Below are 18578 nucleotides of genomic sequence, written 5' to 3'. Positions count from 1 at the left end.
CCCAGGGACCGAATGGAGGCCCTTGGATGCCACCAGTTTACAGCGAGTTGAGAAGACAAAAAAGAGGGCAGCGACAAAAGTGGTGGAATAGGTTGGAGGACCCCAGAAGGAAGATGAAAGCTGGCGGGTCCTATGGGCTTATAGCCCACAGAACAGTGTCCTTGAGTTGTGCACCAGGACCCCGGGCATCAAATCTTGCCCGGGGGCGAACCGCTCTATCCGTGACTCCCAGCTGCTAGTCAGTCCTGCTAGGGCACTTCTGGAAAACCTGTCGGCTGCCCGCAACCTTGGTCCGGCTTTGATCGCAATCTGGATAACTGGGCGCGGCGCCCTGCCTCCTTTGCTCCGGCCCGTCTCCCGCCCACCGGGTCCCACCAGCCTGTTTGCCTCCCAGCGCTGGGGGTCGACCAGATACTCCGGGGCTCGGCTGCAGGCAAGACCCGGAGAGCGGAGTCGGCTGCTGGCCGCAGGGAGCGCTCCCGCGCGCTCGCTCGCTGGCGGCTCACAAGGGTACTGGGCATGCGCGGCGCGCGGCCGGCCGTGGCTGCGAGCTGCTGAGCGGGCTCGCGGGCGGGCAGAGCCAGACTCCCAGGCTGCGGCGGGCGAGGCGGTGTCGGGGAGCGCTCGGTCTGCGCTGTGCTCGCCGGGGAGGTCGCTTCTCCGCAGCTGGGCGCACACAGCGGCGTGGCGGCGCGCGGAGCCTCGGGAGGGCGCCGGCCGGCCACGTCGGGGGCTTGCTCCCGGCCACCTCCTGCCTCGCCTGGGCTCCAGGCGCCTCCAGGGGAAGCCGCGGCCCCGAAGGCGGATCCGAGGTAAGAGCCCCTCGGGGAAGGGCGCCCGCCGGCGTCCGACGGTCTGACCTCTGCCTGGATTTTAAAACTCCGCCTTTGTGTGCTTGGGTGGAGCGGTGCCAGGCGCCGCGTCCGCCTTCATTCACTTTGACTGCTTTCAACTGGTGTCGGGAGAGCCAGGTGTGCGCGTCCGCGCGCCGCTCCCGGGGCTCCCGGAGCCGGTGTCCACCCTCGGCCGCCCGCCGCGCCGCGGGCTCCGGGGACGGTGGGCAGAGAAGAGGCACAGTGTCCCCGTAATATTTCCTGGTAACCTGAGCTTCCGCAGGTACACCTGCGCTCGTCTGCGCGGTGGGGCGACCGCACGGCGAGTCTTCTCCTCGCCGTTTATCTTAGACTTGGCGTTTCCAGCGCTGCCCTCCCCACCCCCATTCGGGGGAGGTCTGTTCAAAGGGACACTCTGGGGCCAGGGCCCACCATCGCACACGTCCTCAGATTCATATAGCTCATTATTTTTGATGAGTTGTCACTTCTGATTCCTGTTGACTTTCTTAGCTCGCTCCACTTTACTCATCATTGTACTTATGGGAAGAAGGCCTTACGGGTGTCTCTGTCAGTTCACGCCTTGTGGGCGTATTTCCCCACCCGTGGAGACTCTGCGTGCTCCTCCAAAGCTCACTCTCTTCACTTTGCTTTCAAGGACTACCTCCCTGTCTGCAGATTCTTTGCACCGACCGTTCGCCTCCTTTTCATTGTTTCTCAAATCCGTCCCTTCCCTGAGGACCCAGAATACTGCTGGAATCTCCTTGGGGGTAGGACGCCAGTGGTGTTATCATTTGAAATCTATGAGTGTGTCGGGCGGTAGAGCATTAGGAATGGGAATCCTCCTTTACAACATATATGTCAGTGAAATACATTATTGCTTTGCTTTCAAAGGCTTCAGTTCTTGCCTCAGATAATAAGAGGAATAGCAAATATCTTATGAGTTCAGGTAAAACTTGGTCCCAGATGCATGTGAATACTTTGATTTTGGCTTTGTTATTTTGGGGACATAGGAGAAAGGATTTCCAGAAGGCTTCTTTATATACATGTATATAACAACAAAGCAACAGTGTTGCGTACTGCTTCTACTTTATTTCCAGTGAATGGATACCATTCTTTTACGGGACTTGGGTTTTGGAAAGTGCACACTAGTAATTTAGATCATGTGGTCATTGAAATTAAAGTCAATGTCATCCCCAGTCACCTAGGATAGATTTTCTATTTGACTTGGAGTTGCTTGTCTGGAAAATTTTTGCTCATGGGTTCACACTTTTACTTACAATTTGAAAAATAATGCATTTTATAGACTTGGCTGGTAAAGGGTAGGCTAGAATGTATCACAAATGTAATGACATATTATAGAATGCCTTTAGTGCAGAATTCATAGATTAAGACTTCTTAAAATTCCACAAGTCATTCACTACACGACAGAAAAAAAGAAAACTTGCTTTTAAGTCCACTATTCTGAGATAATCACTTTTTATAATATTTGGTACATTCTCTTTGACATCTTTTTTTTCCTCCTACTTTCCAATGTCATTCAATATTATTAGATAGTAATTTTCAGCCCTTTATTAGTAGTGAGGGAATACTTAAAATTAAGTGGTATTTAGGGTGATGTATTTTCAAAATAGTTTATTCTTGTTTGTTCCCTGTGAGGAATCTAATGGTTAATTTTGAACACTTTGCTTGTTAATCAAATGTAAAGATTTCATTGTGTTTTTATTTCTAGCTTTTCTTGCTTTCAATTTTTTGTCTATGCTGATACTTTTCAGATATCAGTCCTTTTCTATGCTATGACATAGATTTTCTATTTTTTGCTTTTAATGTTTTTATTTGATACATTTTAAAATCCTAGTCCTATACTTTTCTGACACTATACTACACACACATTCACCACTACTTTTTCTTCTTTCTCTACTGACTCTCCTATTTTCTTCAATTACCTTTATTAATTCTGCAGCAGCTCACTTGAACCATGGTTTATATAAGAAAATACGTATCTAGAATAAAAGATAAGTTTTTTTTCAAGTTCTCTCTTTAGATGCTTGACTTTTGTTGGATGAATATTTTGGCACTGATTTGATTTATATAAAATATAGGTTAGCTTTTCTGAGTTGTAGTAAACATATTTGGTAGTTATTTAGATCATCAGAAAACAACTTCAGTTAATGATAGGTTACAAACTTTCAGACATCTGCAATGGTACACAAGAGGAAAAAGTGGAATTTTAGTTAAAGTACTTCAGCTATAATATATCCCTGCTGGGAATTACTGCATGAAATTGTTTGCAGCTGTTAGTGATTGAAAATATTTTCTTAAGAAAAATCCTGTAACCGAATAGTTGTAAACATTTTAAGTTTAATATATGCAGGGAAGGTGTGAAGTTCCTCAGTGATTCACTATACAGCTTCTTCAGTGTTTTTTAGATACATTCTTAAATGAGATTTTTACACATATATTTTATTTTTTAGATCAGGTTTAGATTTGCAGAAAAAATGAAAAATTAGTACAGTGACTTCGTGTATATCCCCATACTCAGTTTCCCTTCTTATTAACATCTTACATTAGTATTTGTTAAAATTAATGAACCAGTATTGGTACTAACTAAAGTTTATACTTTATTTAGATTTCCTTAGTTTTTAATCTAATGTCCTTTTTTTCTGTTCCAGGAGCCTACCATGTAGGATATTGTATTACACTTAGTTGTCGTGACTCCTTAGGCTCCTCTTGGCTGTGACGGTTTGTTAGACTTTCTTTGTTTTTGATGACCTTCACAGTTGCGAGTTGTACTGTTTAGGTATTTTTCAGAAGTGTCCTTTATTGGAATTAGTCTAATGTTTTTCTCTTGATCAGACTGATTTTTTGGGTTTAGGGGAAGATCACAGAGGTCAAATGCTATTTTTATCACATCATATAAAGGGTACATACTATCAACATGATTTATCACTGTTGATATTGATCACCTGGCCGAGGTAGTGTTTGCTGGGTTTCTGCATGGAAAAGTTGCTTTTTTCTTTGTTTTCAGGCTGTACTTTTAGAAAGAAGTCCCTATGCACAGCCCGTGCTTAAGGAGGGGAGTTATGCTTCTCCTTCTTGAGTGTGCAGTATCTATGTAAATTATTTGGAATTCTTCTGCATGACAGATTTGTCTCTTCTCTCCATTTATTTACTCAATCCTAGTTCTAGATTCAGCCAGAAAGAATCTGATTCATTTTCTTGGGAAATGGTATTAGAAACCAAGATGTGGGTGCTAGGTGTTCAAGTTGCTACTATGGTGTCATTGCTTCTGGGCCCTCTCATTTGACAGCAGGAAAGATACGTGTGTATACAAACCTATGTATATATACGTATTTCTCTATGTAACCATGTGTATCATATTAAGCCAAATATGAATTCATGTGGATGTCTCTTATACTACCTAATCCATTACCACCTATATAATTCTGCCTTTCTCTCCTTCCTTATCTGTAAACTTACTCCAACAGTGAGAAGAAACCTGGCTCCCACCATCTGCCATCCATTTACTTAATTTTTTAATTGCATTATTGAAATTGTTAGCGTGTACTCCCTTTATGGAGAATGGAAAACAACTTTATCAATTAGAGTACACTGCTTATGTGCACTTTCTTTTGCTTTTAGTCTCACAGATCACTCCCTTTTCTTCTATCCCCTTTAGTAAGGTTGTTGCAGAAATCTACATTTCATCCTGGGATTCCCTGACCTTCTAAATGATTTTTTAAAATTTGAATACATTAAGGTTCACTCCTTGTTCTGTAAAGTTTTATGGATTTTTACAAATGCATAATTTAATGTATCCATTATTACAATATCAAAGTATCATACAGACTAACTTCAACACATTAAAAATCCCCTGTGCTTCCTTTGGCAACCCTCTTCCCCTGGCAACCACTGATTTGTTTTTACTGTCTCTATAGTTTGCCCTTTTCCAGATGTCATATAATTGGAATCACACAGCCTTGTCAGATTGGCTTCTTTCACTTAGCAATATGCATTTAAGATTCATTGAGATTTTCTTGTAGTTTGATAGCTGATTACTTTTTATCACTTAATATTTCATTGTATGGATGTAACATAGTTTGTGTATCTATTCATCTATTGAAGAACATCTTGGTTTCATCCAGTTTTTGGCAACTATGAATAAAGCTGCTAAGAATATTTGTGGGCAAGATTTTGTGTAGACATAAGTTTTCAAATCAGTTGGTTAAATACCTAGGAATGTGATTGTTGGATCCTATGGTAAGATTATGGTTAACTTTGTAAGATATTGCCAAACTGTTTTCTAGAGTGACTACCATTTTGCCTTGCCACCAGCAATGAATGAGAGTTCCTATTGCTCCTCATCCTGGTCAGCATTTGATATTGTCAGTGTTTTGAATTGTATGCATTCTAATAGGTGTAATATCTCATTATTGCTTTAATTTGCCGTTTCTTAATGACATTTGATGTCAAGCATCTTTTCATATCTATTTCCTATTTGTGTGTTTTTTTGGTGAAATGTCTGTTCTGAACTTTTGCCTATTTTTCTTAATTGTTGAGTTTTAAGAATTCTTCCTATATCTTTTTTGATACAAGCACTCTACCAGGTAAGTGTTTTGCAAATGTTTTCCTTCCAGTCTGACCTGTCTTTTTAGTCTCTCAACAGTGTTTTTTTCAGAGTTAGTGTTTTAAATAAAGGCCAACTTATGAATTTCATACATAGAATTTTGGTGTTGTATTTAAAAACTCATTGCCAAACTCAGGACCACCTAGATTTTATCCTTTTTGTTTTCCCTAGAAGTTCTATAGTTTTACATTTTACATTTAGTTCTATGATACATTTTGAGTTAATTTTTGTAAAAGGTATAAAGTCTGTGTCTAAATTTACTTTTTTGCCTATGGACTGCCAGTTGTACCAGTACCAAATAAATACGATTTTTAAGTCAGATTATAAATTAGCTTTAAGATTGAAAGGAAAGTGTTTCTATTTTATTTTATTTTGTACAAAATTGCTTGAAAGAAACAGGTGAGAAATGACTTAGAAATTAAAATGAATACTACACATAGACTATGTGTTGAGATTGGTTCTTGTATGTTATACATACATTCGTACCTCAGGATCTGCAGGAGGTTGGTTCTAGGATCCCCGAAGGGATATCAAAATTTGAGGATGCTCAAGTCTCTTACATAAAATGACACAGCATGTAACCTGCACACATCTTTCTGTATACTTTAAATCATTTCTAGATTACTTATGATAGCTAATACAATGTAAATGCTATGTAAATAGTTGTTAGACTGTATTGTTTAGGGAATAATGACAAGAAGAAAAGCCTGTACATGTCAGTACAGAGGCAACTATTTTAGACCTAATTACATACTAAATGTCAGCAACAACGTAACTTTTTTTCCCTGAATATTTTTGACCCACTGTTGGTTGAATCAGTGGATGTGGAACCCACAGATATTGAGTGCCAAATAATTCATTTCCCTCTTCCTCACTAACTCAGATTTTTCTTTGTGGAAAATGGAATGATTAATGCAGATTAACACCTGTCATTTCTTTTGGATCTCACCATAGGAAATAATAAAGTTTTCTTTTTCACAATGAGGATCTGGAATAGGGGATTTGCAGTGTGTATACTGAGAAGAGGCAGATGATGTATGTGCCATCTAGAAACTTGAGCCTTAATTATATGGTCTTGAATCTTATCCCATGTCACTACTCTTGCTACAAGTGGTTTTTTTCAAGTACCTTTCTTTTGATAAGCACTTTGTGTTATTGACATTGGGGCCAGAGGTATTTGTTGTTATACTACAGTTAGAACCAGCAGGCTTCAAGAAGTATCTGGAGAGAGCTCACATAAATAAAACTAGCACCTATGGTGTGGACGAGTGTTATATACATGATCTCTTTTAACTCTTACAAAAACTCTTTAAGGCATGTCTCCTTATTTCCATATTAGTGGTAAGAAATAGGATCATAAACATAAAATGACTTGTCTCTGAAGTCAGAGAGACCTTATCTGCCTTAGATTTCATAACTAAGAAGTGGAAACAATGATAGTATCTCCTTGACACAGTCGTTTGCGGTAGGTTAAATGAAAAAGAAATGTTATGTATATCTCAGCACATAGATGAAGGGAGAGGCTCACTGTGGCTGAAGGAGTCAGAAAAGTCTTTACTGTAGGATGTAACATTTGAGTTTTATAGGATGAATTTTTGAGGCCCAGATTGAGAGTGTGAGGTGGGACTTTAGGGTATTCCAGGCAGAAAGATGAATACGTTTGAGGTGTGGGCAGAATGGGTGGACATGATGGGAGTGGTGGGAAATTCTGCACAATCTCATAGAGTCTAAAGGGTTATTAGAAAGAACTAAATAACTAGTTGTTTTTCATTTTTATAAGTAATACAATAGAGCATTCATTACATTGTAGGATTAGAGAATAACAATATCATACCTGTTTTAAGAATTGCGTGAATCTCTTAATCATATGACTTTCTGAATATAGTCATTTATGTAGTAAATAAATTCTTGTGTTCTTTTTCAGTCCTGTACTACTCAAGTGATTTTATTAAGAAAGAGGACTTGTGTATTTTGGGGTGAAATCAGAGGTCCTGTCGCAGACCATGCTTATATTTTGTAGCATAGCAACATTAGAATGTAACATCCTGCAAAGGCACAATCTGGTCCTAATTGAGCCAATTCAGAATTCCAAGAACTATGAACAGTTTCTGATCACAACCTGAAGCATAACCCTCATGAATGTACTAAAATAATTTGTTCGTGAATGAATTATGTGCTTGATAAAAGGTCAGAGTTCTACAGTTGAAAAATTGTGTTTTTAACGTAAGGGGAGAAGAAAAAAGGCAACACAAAATAGAAAATTGAAAATCAACAAAAGGAAGAGAGGTTAAATTTAAAGCAAGGGAAGAACTTTTTAAGTCTTTTAATGAAGTCAATATGAATTTAATTTTATTTAGAAAATTTTATTAACACAATTAGAATATTATCTGTTAGAATATTACCACTTGAATTTCTTATTATTGAAATATATGTGTTATTATTATATTATTGATATATTTATTGGTTTAGTGCAACAATGGGATGTTTCCATTGTGTGAAATATGTTTGTGACCATCAAACACTATTTTTTTCTGTTGATGCTAATATTTGTAAGGTTTTGTAATATTGTAGTTGTTTCTGTTTTTCTCTAGAAAATGAAATATTTTAAAGAGTACAACTGGCAAAACTAATCTGTAAAGAAAAGTATGTGTGAAATTTGTCGCTTTTGAAAAGACATTGAATACAATTTAATAATCTACAATGATTTTTACATTTGAAGTTAACGGAAATTTTAGACATGAAGATGGTTTTGAGTATGTTGACTTTGAAATTTGACGAAAGATATACTCGTGGTAATAGAGAGGGTAGATATATTGAACTTTCATAAACGGAAGAGAGTAGAACATTACTGGATCTATGTGGATTCCCCCACGCGCCGCCCTACTAGCATCCTCAGTTTGTGTCTGTATGTGTGTGTACAAGTAATCTCAAATTTCTCTTTCAGTGTATTTTCAAAACTTTAACTGTTTTCTGACTAACTATACATTGAGATTTAAAAATATTACTCTTTAATCTAGAAATATTGATTCAGAAGCCTTTATTGAGCTGTCTTTATTACTTTAGTGTGTTTCTGTACATTATCAGAACTTCTGATGTATGTAATCTGTTTATTTTCAGTACTGAATATTATAACTACTGTTAATTTTTTTTTTAACACCTCAGGATCATGTTAGTCAAGAGACAACATTAATTTTGTTGGTAGTTCTTTTATTTAGCTCTTTGGTGGGGCCTTGTTAGATTCTGAATAATTTAAAAGCAATGGAATTCTTTCTCTGATAAAAATCTAGTCATTGCGCCAAATCTTGTAGCATTATTCACATGATACTCATGCATGTAAAGGTGTCGAATTCATATGTGTTCCTGAAGGTGTATATTAAAGAGGTTATTTTTAATTATTGAGGAAAATGACCTTCCAAAGATTTTAACGTACATTAATTCACAGATTTGCGTAAAGTCTGATCTCTTTTTTAAAATGAATAACAATGATAGCCAAACCTAAGCAACAGTGTATAAAGAATTGTATAAAAATTATGACTTCATTTAAATTTAGGAACAATCAGTTCTATATTTTATGTATGTTAGTATATTTGCTATCTTTGTAGAATTACAGAATAAAGTGTTTAAAGAATCTTTTCATATTGTTTTAATTTTCCTATTTTTAAATCCAAATTATTGAAACAAAAAGTTTAAGCAACATTTTTACTGCAACATCCATGCACTTGGCCATATTTCACATTTTTCCATACTATCTTAAGACTTGCTACTTTCCATGGTCTCATGAAGAAAATAATCTTATAAAAATCTTGAAGCCAATAAATGACCATGTGGGTTTTTCCTTGGCACCCCTTCTCCATCCTGCTTCCCTCCTCCCTGCTTTGCCCCATCCTCTCTAGCCCTGATATCTGACAGCTTTTTTCAATCCTCAGACAACTTTAGTTGCTAATGTATCTTTCATAGCTTTGCTGTCTTTTCAGTTACTGTTCTAACTCTAACTGCCTGGTGAGATCTCAGTCGCGGAGAGTGAAATCTGAATGAAAGACACATTCATGGTGGTTATGACAGTGAACGTTAAGTTTAGGCTGCCAGAGGGTTTAAAACTAAGGAATGATTGTAGATACAATAAGATGGGGAGAACACCTTCATCTTGTTTGGATAGTGTAAGTAAATTATTTTGGAAGCAGTGAAGTCTCATTATGAAGATAATTAAATCTTGTCTAGAGTAAATACATTAACAGTGATTAACTGGAATATATCTTAACACTATTTAGTTTTTGTGCTAATTAAGAAGGGTGTACCATGGTTTTATTTGTATATTAGAATTTGTGCTACTCACTTTTTTTTTAATGTTTTGTAGGAGCCCCTTAACACTGTAGGGAATTTTAGAATTTGAATTCAAATCTATCTTGAGTGAAGTCATACAATATAAAAAATAACTTTATATGGAGTACTCCATGGTCTGCTAAAAGGTCTTCGAACAGGAATGAAAGTCTGTTCATCTTACCTCCTCCCCACCCACCTGTATCTGTTACCTATAATTATTTCCATTTTTCTCTCTCTGCCAGATAGTTAATAGGATATTTGAAGAGTGAATTTGTGAGTTATCACTGTACTACAGAATAGAAGACTTGAAAATATGGGATAATTTAACCCAGTGGCTACCAATTATATTTTGTGTATATTTATGATTTTCAATGGCATTTATATAATCGAATTGAAAAATTCCAAACGAAGGGATAAAATGGTAAAATGATACAGAATACTAGTTGTGGTAGTATCTGGTAGATAATAGAAATAGTTTGGTGGTAGCAAAAGTAGAAACACTAATGTTTCTAAGGAACCTATAAAGCCATTTTTTTAAAGATTAAGTTTATTGAGGTGACAATGGTTAGTAAAATTACATAGGTTTCAAGTGTACAATTCCATATTGTGTTGTAAAGCCATGTTTATCACTAACGGTGCTGTTCATGAGCTACATATGAGGAACTTAGATTATACTCGTACATACTGTAAAGAAAAATATATTATTTGATAGAAGTATATATTAAAGATTTATTCAACAAATATATACAAAATAAAAGGCCTTGGGCTCCAAATATGGAAAGGCTTGTTCTTGAAAGATCTAAAGGCCAGATCGTTCTAGCTAACATTGATTTTCTTAGGCTAATGTGGACATTAATTGGATTTTAGACATTAGGGAAACAAATGCTTGCTACCCATGGAAGCTGATCTAGTTGCATGTGTGAGGGAGCATATGTGAATTTGGAGGGAAGCATTTAGATTAGGTACTGATCCACACCCGCTGAGTTGTTCTCTCTTCCAAAGGAGGACAGGAGTCTAGATTTTTGCAAGAAATTGATTTGAGAACATGGCTTAATTTTTAAGGCCAAAGAAACTAATTCAGGTAAGAGTGATTTTTTTTTTTTCTGAAAGAACTTTTAAAAGCTTTTAGCTGTGATCATTTCAACATCCTATTTTTCCCCTCTCTAATACTCTTACTAAATGTTTGTTACTGCTCTCACCTATAGCAATCACCGGGATAGGTAATATTAAAGTAAAATTTCTTTAAAAGAAAAATTTTAGAAGAGCAATGTGTACACATATGCATATTGAATGCAATAAAATACGTATTTAACTAATCTTTGTATGTGAGGGTATTTTTTGTTTGTTGTAGTGGTGATAGATCTTGTTTGATCCATTTTAACTTTCTCCAGTGATCCTTCTTGTGATATGCATATATGGCATAGTTGTGTGAGATTGGAGATTTGGCTCAACCAATGGCAGGCCTTTTGGCTTAATTCAGCCCTGTCTAATTTCTTGATCTAACAGTCCTGGACATATACCGCTTTATTTAATGGAAAATATTTTTTTCAGTTAATGAAATTTATCTGTCAATAGAGAAATATTAAATAAGTACCTAGTAAGTGCTAAACATATTACTAAATAATGAAGATACTGTAATTAACAAGAGAGACAAGGTTCCTATCCTTATTTGAGTGCACAATGGTAGAAGTCCAAATTAAAAGAAGCATAAAAACTTAAAAAAAGCATCAAATTCTAGGTAAACTGTCAAAATTGTGGAAAATAAGGAATAACCTTTCTGGTCTCTCCCTCCCTCCCTTCCTCCCACTTCTCCTCCCTCCTTCCTTCTCTTTAATTTCTAGTGAGTGAAGATACTCACACTTTGTGTTATAATTTTTGACACGTACTGATACTGTGGATTTATAGATAAGTCAGCTTCCAAATTCTGTATAATTTTACAATGATTCCACAAAGAAACATTTGTTATTTATGAAAAACTTTGGGAAAAATTACAGTTTACCAGTACTCCCTTTGAAAGATTTTCAACTTTAAGTTCTATTTAAGATCAGATTAGATTGAAACTTTTAGGAATGAAAAAGCCATTATCAATAAAACGGAGTCATACTAAAGACCTCAGCCTGGTTGTAAAGTGTTAATCTGTAGCGATGGGGAAATATCTCTTATCTTGAATTTGGAATTTGGGTAACTTTAAGACTGGCATATGAAGCAACATTGCCTTGCACTGTTCCGCACTTTACACGAAAGAAAAATGTAGACGATTCCTCCCTTCGTGGACCAAGTGCTTCCTTACACACCTCTCAGATTACACACAATTGAAATGATCTCACAATGTGTTTGGCTCATGTGTTTCTGGTTAGCTACTATGAATGAAAGATTCATAACTATCTATTTTAAAAAAACACAACACAATAAAACAAAACAACAACACAAAAACAAAACTTTTTTATTTGCATTGTAAAGACCTTATTTGTTTGGAAACAGGATCAAGAATTGCTTTTAAATAGTATGTCAGCATGTATGGGTTGGACCATGAGTGGCACTGAACTAAAAAAAAATCATTTTTGTGCACAAAGAAGTTTCTGAGTAAATACTTATCAACCCTTTGATTACTATGTTGACTGTAGAAGGATAAGAGTGCCTGAGTATTCCCACATTCTTAGTGATTTGAACCACATACTTTTGTAGCTTTGATAGAAAGCCTTGCTGACCTTCCCCTTAACTTGCCTATTGGATATTATATAATGGAATCACAGGGAGGAGGAAGTCATACAAACTTTTCAACAGATGATCGGAGTCCCCCTGGCAACCTCGTGACCTAATTTTCCAAGCTCTGCTATTTACTTGGAGAGTTATAGCTGTGTGCTGTTAGCTTAAATAACATTAGGCTTATATACATGTTGGGAGATTGGGGAGAGAAGGAGGGATATAAAGATAGATCTATAAATCCATTTCTGCAGTTTTGCCAAATCAATAACTTAGAAGCACTTTTGTTCGAAAAGAAAGCTTAATTTATTATTTCCTCATTTTGGCTATTCCTTCTTATATGTGTCTCAAACAAATCATTACCAGAGGATCTGATTTAAAAAAAAAAAAAGATGACATACTAAAAGTTAGTTATTTTTGAAGACTGTTTTTCTTTTAAAGAAAAAAGTAGTATGTGAACGTATTGGTAAGAGATGTGGAATTGTTTCCATGCTTTTCTTCTGCAATAAATCTGTGCATTTCTGGTAGCAGTTCCTCAACTGTTCAAATAAGAGGAGACTGTTTTTCTCTTATGTATTTTATGAATACATGTAATTGATTATGTTTATTAAAGTCACACATGGTTTCAGCCTTTGTTATAAATTTTATAAACTGTTGCTACAAAAATGAGAATTTTAGAAACCAGTACTTCTAATTGCCATCTTGCCTCTCTATATGCTAGCTACACATGGACAGGAACTTTATTCTTCTCATATATATGTATAATTCATATGATATGTTGAAATATGTTGTGCTAACATTATTTGCTGGGATAATTGAACTGATACAGATTTGTCAGCCAGCCTTACTTAAATCACACTCTTTTTTCTAGTCAGGACTTGTGCTGAGGACACGTATTTGCTCCTGCCGCATCTTATGTCTCTTTCCACCTTCAACAATTTCTTAACCTGTCCAGCATTCTTGAAGAAGCTCTTAAACCCAGTTCTAAAATATGTCATGCATCTCCCTTTAACAGGTAATATGCATATCTTGAATACCAAATTCATCAAGGTATCTCATTCACTTTCCTTCTTCTGAGGATGATTGAAGTTCTTTGGCCTCATGATTACCTTCTAATTTTCAACTTGACTTAAACCAAATTGAAGTCAGAATCATTAATAATAAAAATCAATAACATTGTAATATAATTTTAATAATTTAGATTTCTTTGTCATAAAATCTATTATGGAGTCAGTTTAAATGTTATTCTCTCTCTTATATGTACGTATTTATGTCAAAGTGTTTATACAGTAAGCTCTTGGAGTTCCTGTCTCTTGGTGTGGTATTGTGCATATCTGGAAACGATTTTCTTAATGTCCTCTAGCTGCTGCCTTATTTCTATCTTGTTCCCAGCTCAAACTCTTGATGAGAAGCTTATGTCTGTTGTTTCCCCTTCCTTACTTTTTCATTAGTGAACCCACTGTAGTCTAGTGCCCGAGCTTGTGTCTCTAAGTCATCTGTAATCTTCTGCAAGCCAAGCCAAAAGGAAAACGTTTAGTTTTTATCTTTGTTGATTTTGTTGTAGCATTCGCCTATAAACTCTTAGAGGACATGGATTGTGTTTTGTCCGTTATTGAATTTTTATCCCCTAAAGTTTCTAGTACTTTGTAGATTGTCTGTTTGCTGAATGAATGCATGTTTGTAATGAACACTTTTTTTTTCTTTTTTAAAGAATGTTCTCTTTTTTTGGCCCCCAAGATACTATCATTTCCTGGTTTACATTCCATGTTTCCTTTGTTATCCATCTGCACTTAAATGTTAATTCAGAAGCTTTGCTCCATGGAGTTGAATAAGTATCTAAAACAGGGATGTCCAAACTTTTTTCAATGTTTTTCACCAAGGGCCATATGCGGTAAAATACACAAACAGCTGGGCCACTTCCTCGAGGTGAAGTACGTACTGCCTCACCTGGTTTATTTAAGTAAACTAATTGTGTTTTTGAAATTTGCTGCAGCCAATTAAAAATGCATTGCGGGCCGCAGTTGGCCCGCGGGCCGCAGTTTGGACATCCCTGCTCTAAAAGGTGTTCCAAAGTGATGTTCTCCAGCCCTGGCACTGTTGGTAGCAGGGAGTCAGTACTTTATTTTATTCATTGATTTATTTTTGGCTTCAGTTCATGGTTTTGTGTATAATCTGAATACTCACAAATTGAGAAGTTTTTGAATTTTCCACAGTTCTTTTCTCAGCCTTCATCTCATTTTGTTTCATTGTCTTCCAAGGTGACTTCAAGAACTCACATTGTTTCAGTTAGAATATTGACTCTCAATTCTTTATCTTCAGCTGATGCTATTGTTCTCTTGAGCTCTAATCTTTAATTTCTGACTGTACCTGAATGTGGCACAGGCTCCTGAGACTTCATATGTCCCAAAGTGTAGGTTTTGACTTTTTCTTAACCCCACTCTCCTCTTTCTGTTCCCTGCTCCTCTAAATGGAGCCACTGTTATCGAATGGTAACATCAGGGATGATCTGTGAATCTTTCTGGACTCTTTTCCTTACCCACCTCTCTTCCCCACCTTTACGTGATCAGTCATCAATCCTACTGATTCTTATTACAAAATGGCTGACAGAACACTCCTCTCTTACTTATCCTCATTGCTAATCGTATTACTACTTTGTTTAAAAGTCTTCAGTGGTTACCCATGTGTTCATTATAAAGTCCGGTTGATCCTTGTAGTGCCACACAACAAAGACTGTGACACAGCCCCTACTTTCCTTTCATGCCTCATTCTTCAACACTTGTACTCCACAATGCCGTAATAATTGCAATTCCCTGAGTATACGTAGCTTCACTCTTCTATAACTTTGCACATGCTGTTCCCTCTGTCAGGAGTTTCCTCTCTGTCAACCTCATCATCCTGTTTATATCACTTTAGAGTTGGCTTAAAGAACATTGTCTTAGAAAAAATTACTCCCTTTTTTGTGCCCAACTGTTATACTTTAAAGTAGTAATTATATTTCATTTTATGGTTTATTTACTTGTTTTTCTCTCTAAAAGACACTTGCAAGTAAAAAATACATTTGAATTATCTTTGTCTTGTGCCTTAACACAATACTGGGTGCACAATATGTTCTTAGTTTTTGTTTTAATATATATTCCATGAATAAATGCTTAAACTGCTTTTGGTATTAGTGAGATTCCAACTCTTGCTCTACACGTGAGCAAAGTATGATAGAAAACTAAGCAGGATTTATTTGTTCTCTGTATGACTGTTTTACCTGCTCTTTTCCCCAGAGCATTCTAGAGGTAAACTTGTAAGGTAAATACCGTTTGTCTGCAATATCATTCTATTTTGCTATCCCTTGTCATTCTTCCATATTTTGCACCAGAGATGCCTCAAGGTTGTCATCCAACTGCCCAAGACATGTCACTGTTACCATCCCTTCTATCCTTGTAAAATTTACTATTCAAATTATATCTCGCTGGAGAGCCTGTGATTTATAGATAAAATGCTGGAATTGGGTCAATATGGAAAAGTTTTAAAATTGAATCTTTTGCTTCTTGCCACCATCCTTCATAACCCTCTTTTCCACTAAAAGAAGACTTACAGGATTTGCCAATAAGAGATCAGTACCCAGTCAAAACTTAGCTGGAGGTGACTTATTTTATAATCTTAATTATTTATGAAATCTGAATTCTTTAAGAAAAAATATGCCATGAATAATCAAAATAGATGATGAAGAATCTTAAAATATAAGATATGTGAGAAACTTAAAGATTGTGTAGTCCAGCTATCTTATTTTACTGGTAAAGAAAGTAAAACCAAGACAGGTCAAATGATTAGTCCTAAGTCACATAACATTGCAGTGTTATTCCTAAAATCTAAGCTTCCTAAACCTTCATATGACTGTACTGTCATATGCCTGACGCTCTCTTGAACTTCGTCACAAAGTTGAAAATTCACTTATTCGGAATATTTATCAGCTATGTATTTTTTAAACTAGATATATAATGCTAGGCACTGGGGATACAAATGTTAATACTGTGGTCCTACATGGCTAGAATGAAATCATGGAGTGAGGCAGGCATAAAAGAAGTATTAAAATTATGTAATAGTAGCCTATCTACTCAAATTACAGGCCTGTAATATTTAGGCCTTTATTTAAAATCTCTTCATTAAAATTTTGGAACATAAGAGCAAGGATTTTTGTCTGTTTTGTCTTCTGTATCGCCAGCACCTAGATCAGTGTCTGGTGTACATAATAGGTGCTCAATAAATACGTGTTCAATGAATTTCTAAAATCTGTCCTCTGACGTGTTGCATTCATGGAACAAGTGATCAAAGGTACCAAACTACATTACATTCTCCCACTGACACAATGAAAGGATTTTACTGCTCTTAAGAAATAAGTTTTATGTGACCTTTCTTTAGTCCTGCCTCTTAGGCAACAGTTCCACTTAGATTTGTACAATTGCCTCAAATGTAGATTGCTGTAGTTTTTTCATCCTATGCAGTTTATATCAGTTGTTTGGTCGATTAGGATAGTGAAGCAGAGACAAACATGCAAACCTATGTCAATAAAGTCTCATCAGCAATGAAAAAAAAAATTTTTAGAACAAAGTTACTTAGCTTTTTCTCCAATCCCAGAGCAAAGAGGAAGACAGAAAATAGAAGGTGATGATGAGGTTCTAGAGAGGTGTATAAATAATGTGAATGAACAGCTGACAGGCCAGGAAGAAAGAGAGAAAACAATATACACACATTATATACACACATTATATACTGCATACCTCTATATACCATCTATATCAAGCAAAAGAACTCAAGTCATTGCAGACTATATCTATTTAATGAAAGGGAAAAATATGCTTCACATGCTAATACATTTTAAAACTATTGTTAAACACATTATGCTACTTGATATTGTCAACCAATGGTGATTGGCATCAATTCAGCACCAACATGAATCCCCAGTTTGGGGTGTGGTGAAGAAGAAAACTTTATTTAGTAGAAACAGCTCAATTATGATACAGCATGGCTGTGAGAACAGAATACCTGCAAAGTGACCTGGGATCAAGGCGGCCCTCTGGCTAGACAGACCTGTTTTGATCTTCTCCACCTGCTCAGGTCCAGTCTGCTCTGATCTACTCCAGTGAGATGTCTTTGCTGTTTCAACTCCAAGTAGGGAAACACAGTATTCAGTCTTTGGTGGAAAAAGGAAGTGTGCTCTATGAGCCAGAGGGGAGCTGACTTAGACAGACAGAAGTTCCCGTTCCTGGTTCCTGATTGGTCTGTCCTTATGCAAATGAAGACTCCAAATTCTTGCAGTTTGATTGGTCCAAAAGGTACTGTCCTGATTGGTCAGAATGGAGCCACTATGAAGATACTAATGGAAGATATAGCTGTGCAGTTCCAATTGGACAGGGGAAACCTCAGTCCTATTGGTTGAAATACAATTCCAAGAACTCCTGTATAAAGTCTGGCTCAGATGTCAGCATCACAGTGCAGACAGGTAGGCATGAAGTTCAGTGCAGGAGGCAGGCAGTTTAGGGCAGGCTTCTCCCTGAATTGCAGTTTGCATGACAGGCTCCAGTGTAGAAATGGCTGGTAGACATTTATCTTTCTTTCTTTCTTTCTTTCTTTCTTTCTTTCTTTCTTTCTTTCTTTCTTTCTTTCTTTCTTTCTTTCTTTCTTTCTTTCTTTCTTTCTTTCTTTCTTTCTTTCTTTCTCTCTCTCTCTCTCTCTCTCTCTCTCTCTCTCTCTCTCTCTCTCTCTCTCTCTCTCTCTTTCTTTCTTTTTTTTTTGCACCCAGTTAGCCATCAGGAGCCCTTTTGAGTAGGTATTTTCTTTCTCAGGGTCCACAGTGTTTAAAATGTTCAACCATAAAATAACCATCAAGAAATGATTATGGGCCACAACCTGAACAAAGCATCAATGGGTGAGTGCTCCTTGGGCTGCAGAAGAGTGATGTCATCATCATGGTGGAATAAGCATTTTCTATCATTTTCTCCCCAAAGAACATAGATTTGACAATCACTTATGGTCAGTAGTGCCTTTATGGAAGTCTGCGAGTCCAGCAGAGAAGTTTTAGCACGCACTGGAGCAAAAAACATCCTAGA

The 18578-nt window shown here is 36.8% G+C and overlaps 1 protein-coding gene across 10 annotated transcripts in view; it reads left to right on the top strand.

Annotated features, from left to right (window-relative positions):
- Positions 1-496: 496 nt before the first annotated feature.
- The window catches only part of EPS8 (EGFR pathway substrate 8, signaling adaptor), a 172650-nt gene continuing 154568 nt past the window's right edge, over positions 497-18578 (top strand). For 7 of the 10 annotated variants that reach the window (XM_081059472.1, XM_081059474.1, XM_081059470.1 and 4 more), the window contains exon 1: positions 520-812. The gene's annotated coding sequence lies outside the window, so the exon portion shown is untranslated. Of the gene's footprint in view, positions 813-18578 lie in introns of all 10 variants that reach the window. The other 3 variants (XM_081059465.1, XM_081059463.1, XM_081059461.1) reach the window with 2 other exon arrangements.

Source organism: Rhinolophus hipposideros (genome assembly GCF_964194185.1).
Source record: "Rhinolophus hipposideros genome assembly, chromosome: 9".
Classification (NCBI taxonomy): Eukaryota; Metazoa; Chordata; class Mammalia; order Chiroptera; family Rhinolophidae; genus Rhinolophus; species Rhinolophus hipposideros.
This window is presented reverse-complemented; position numbering and strand designations above follow the sequence as displayed.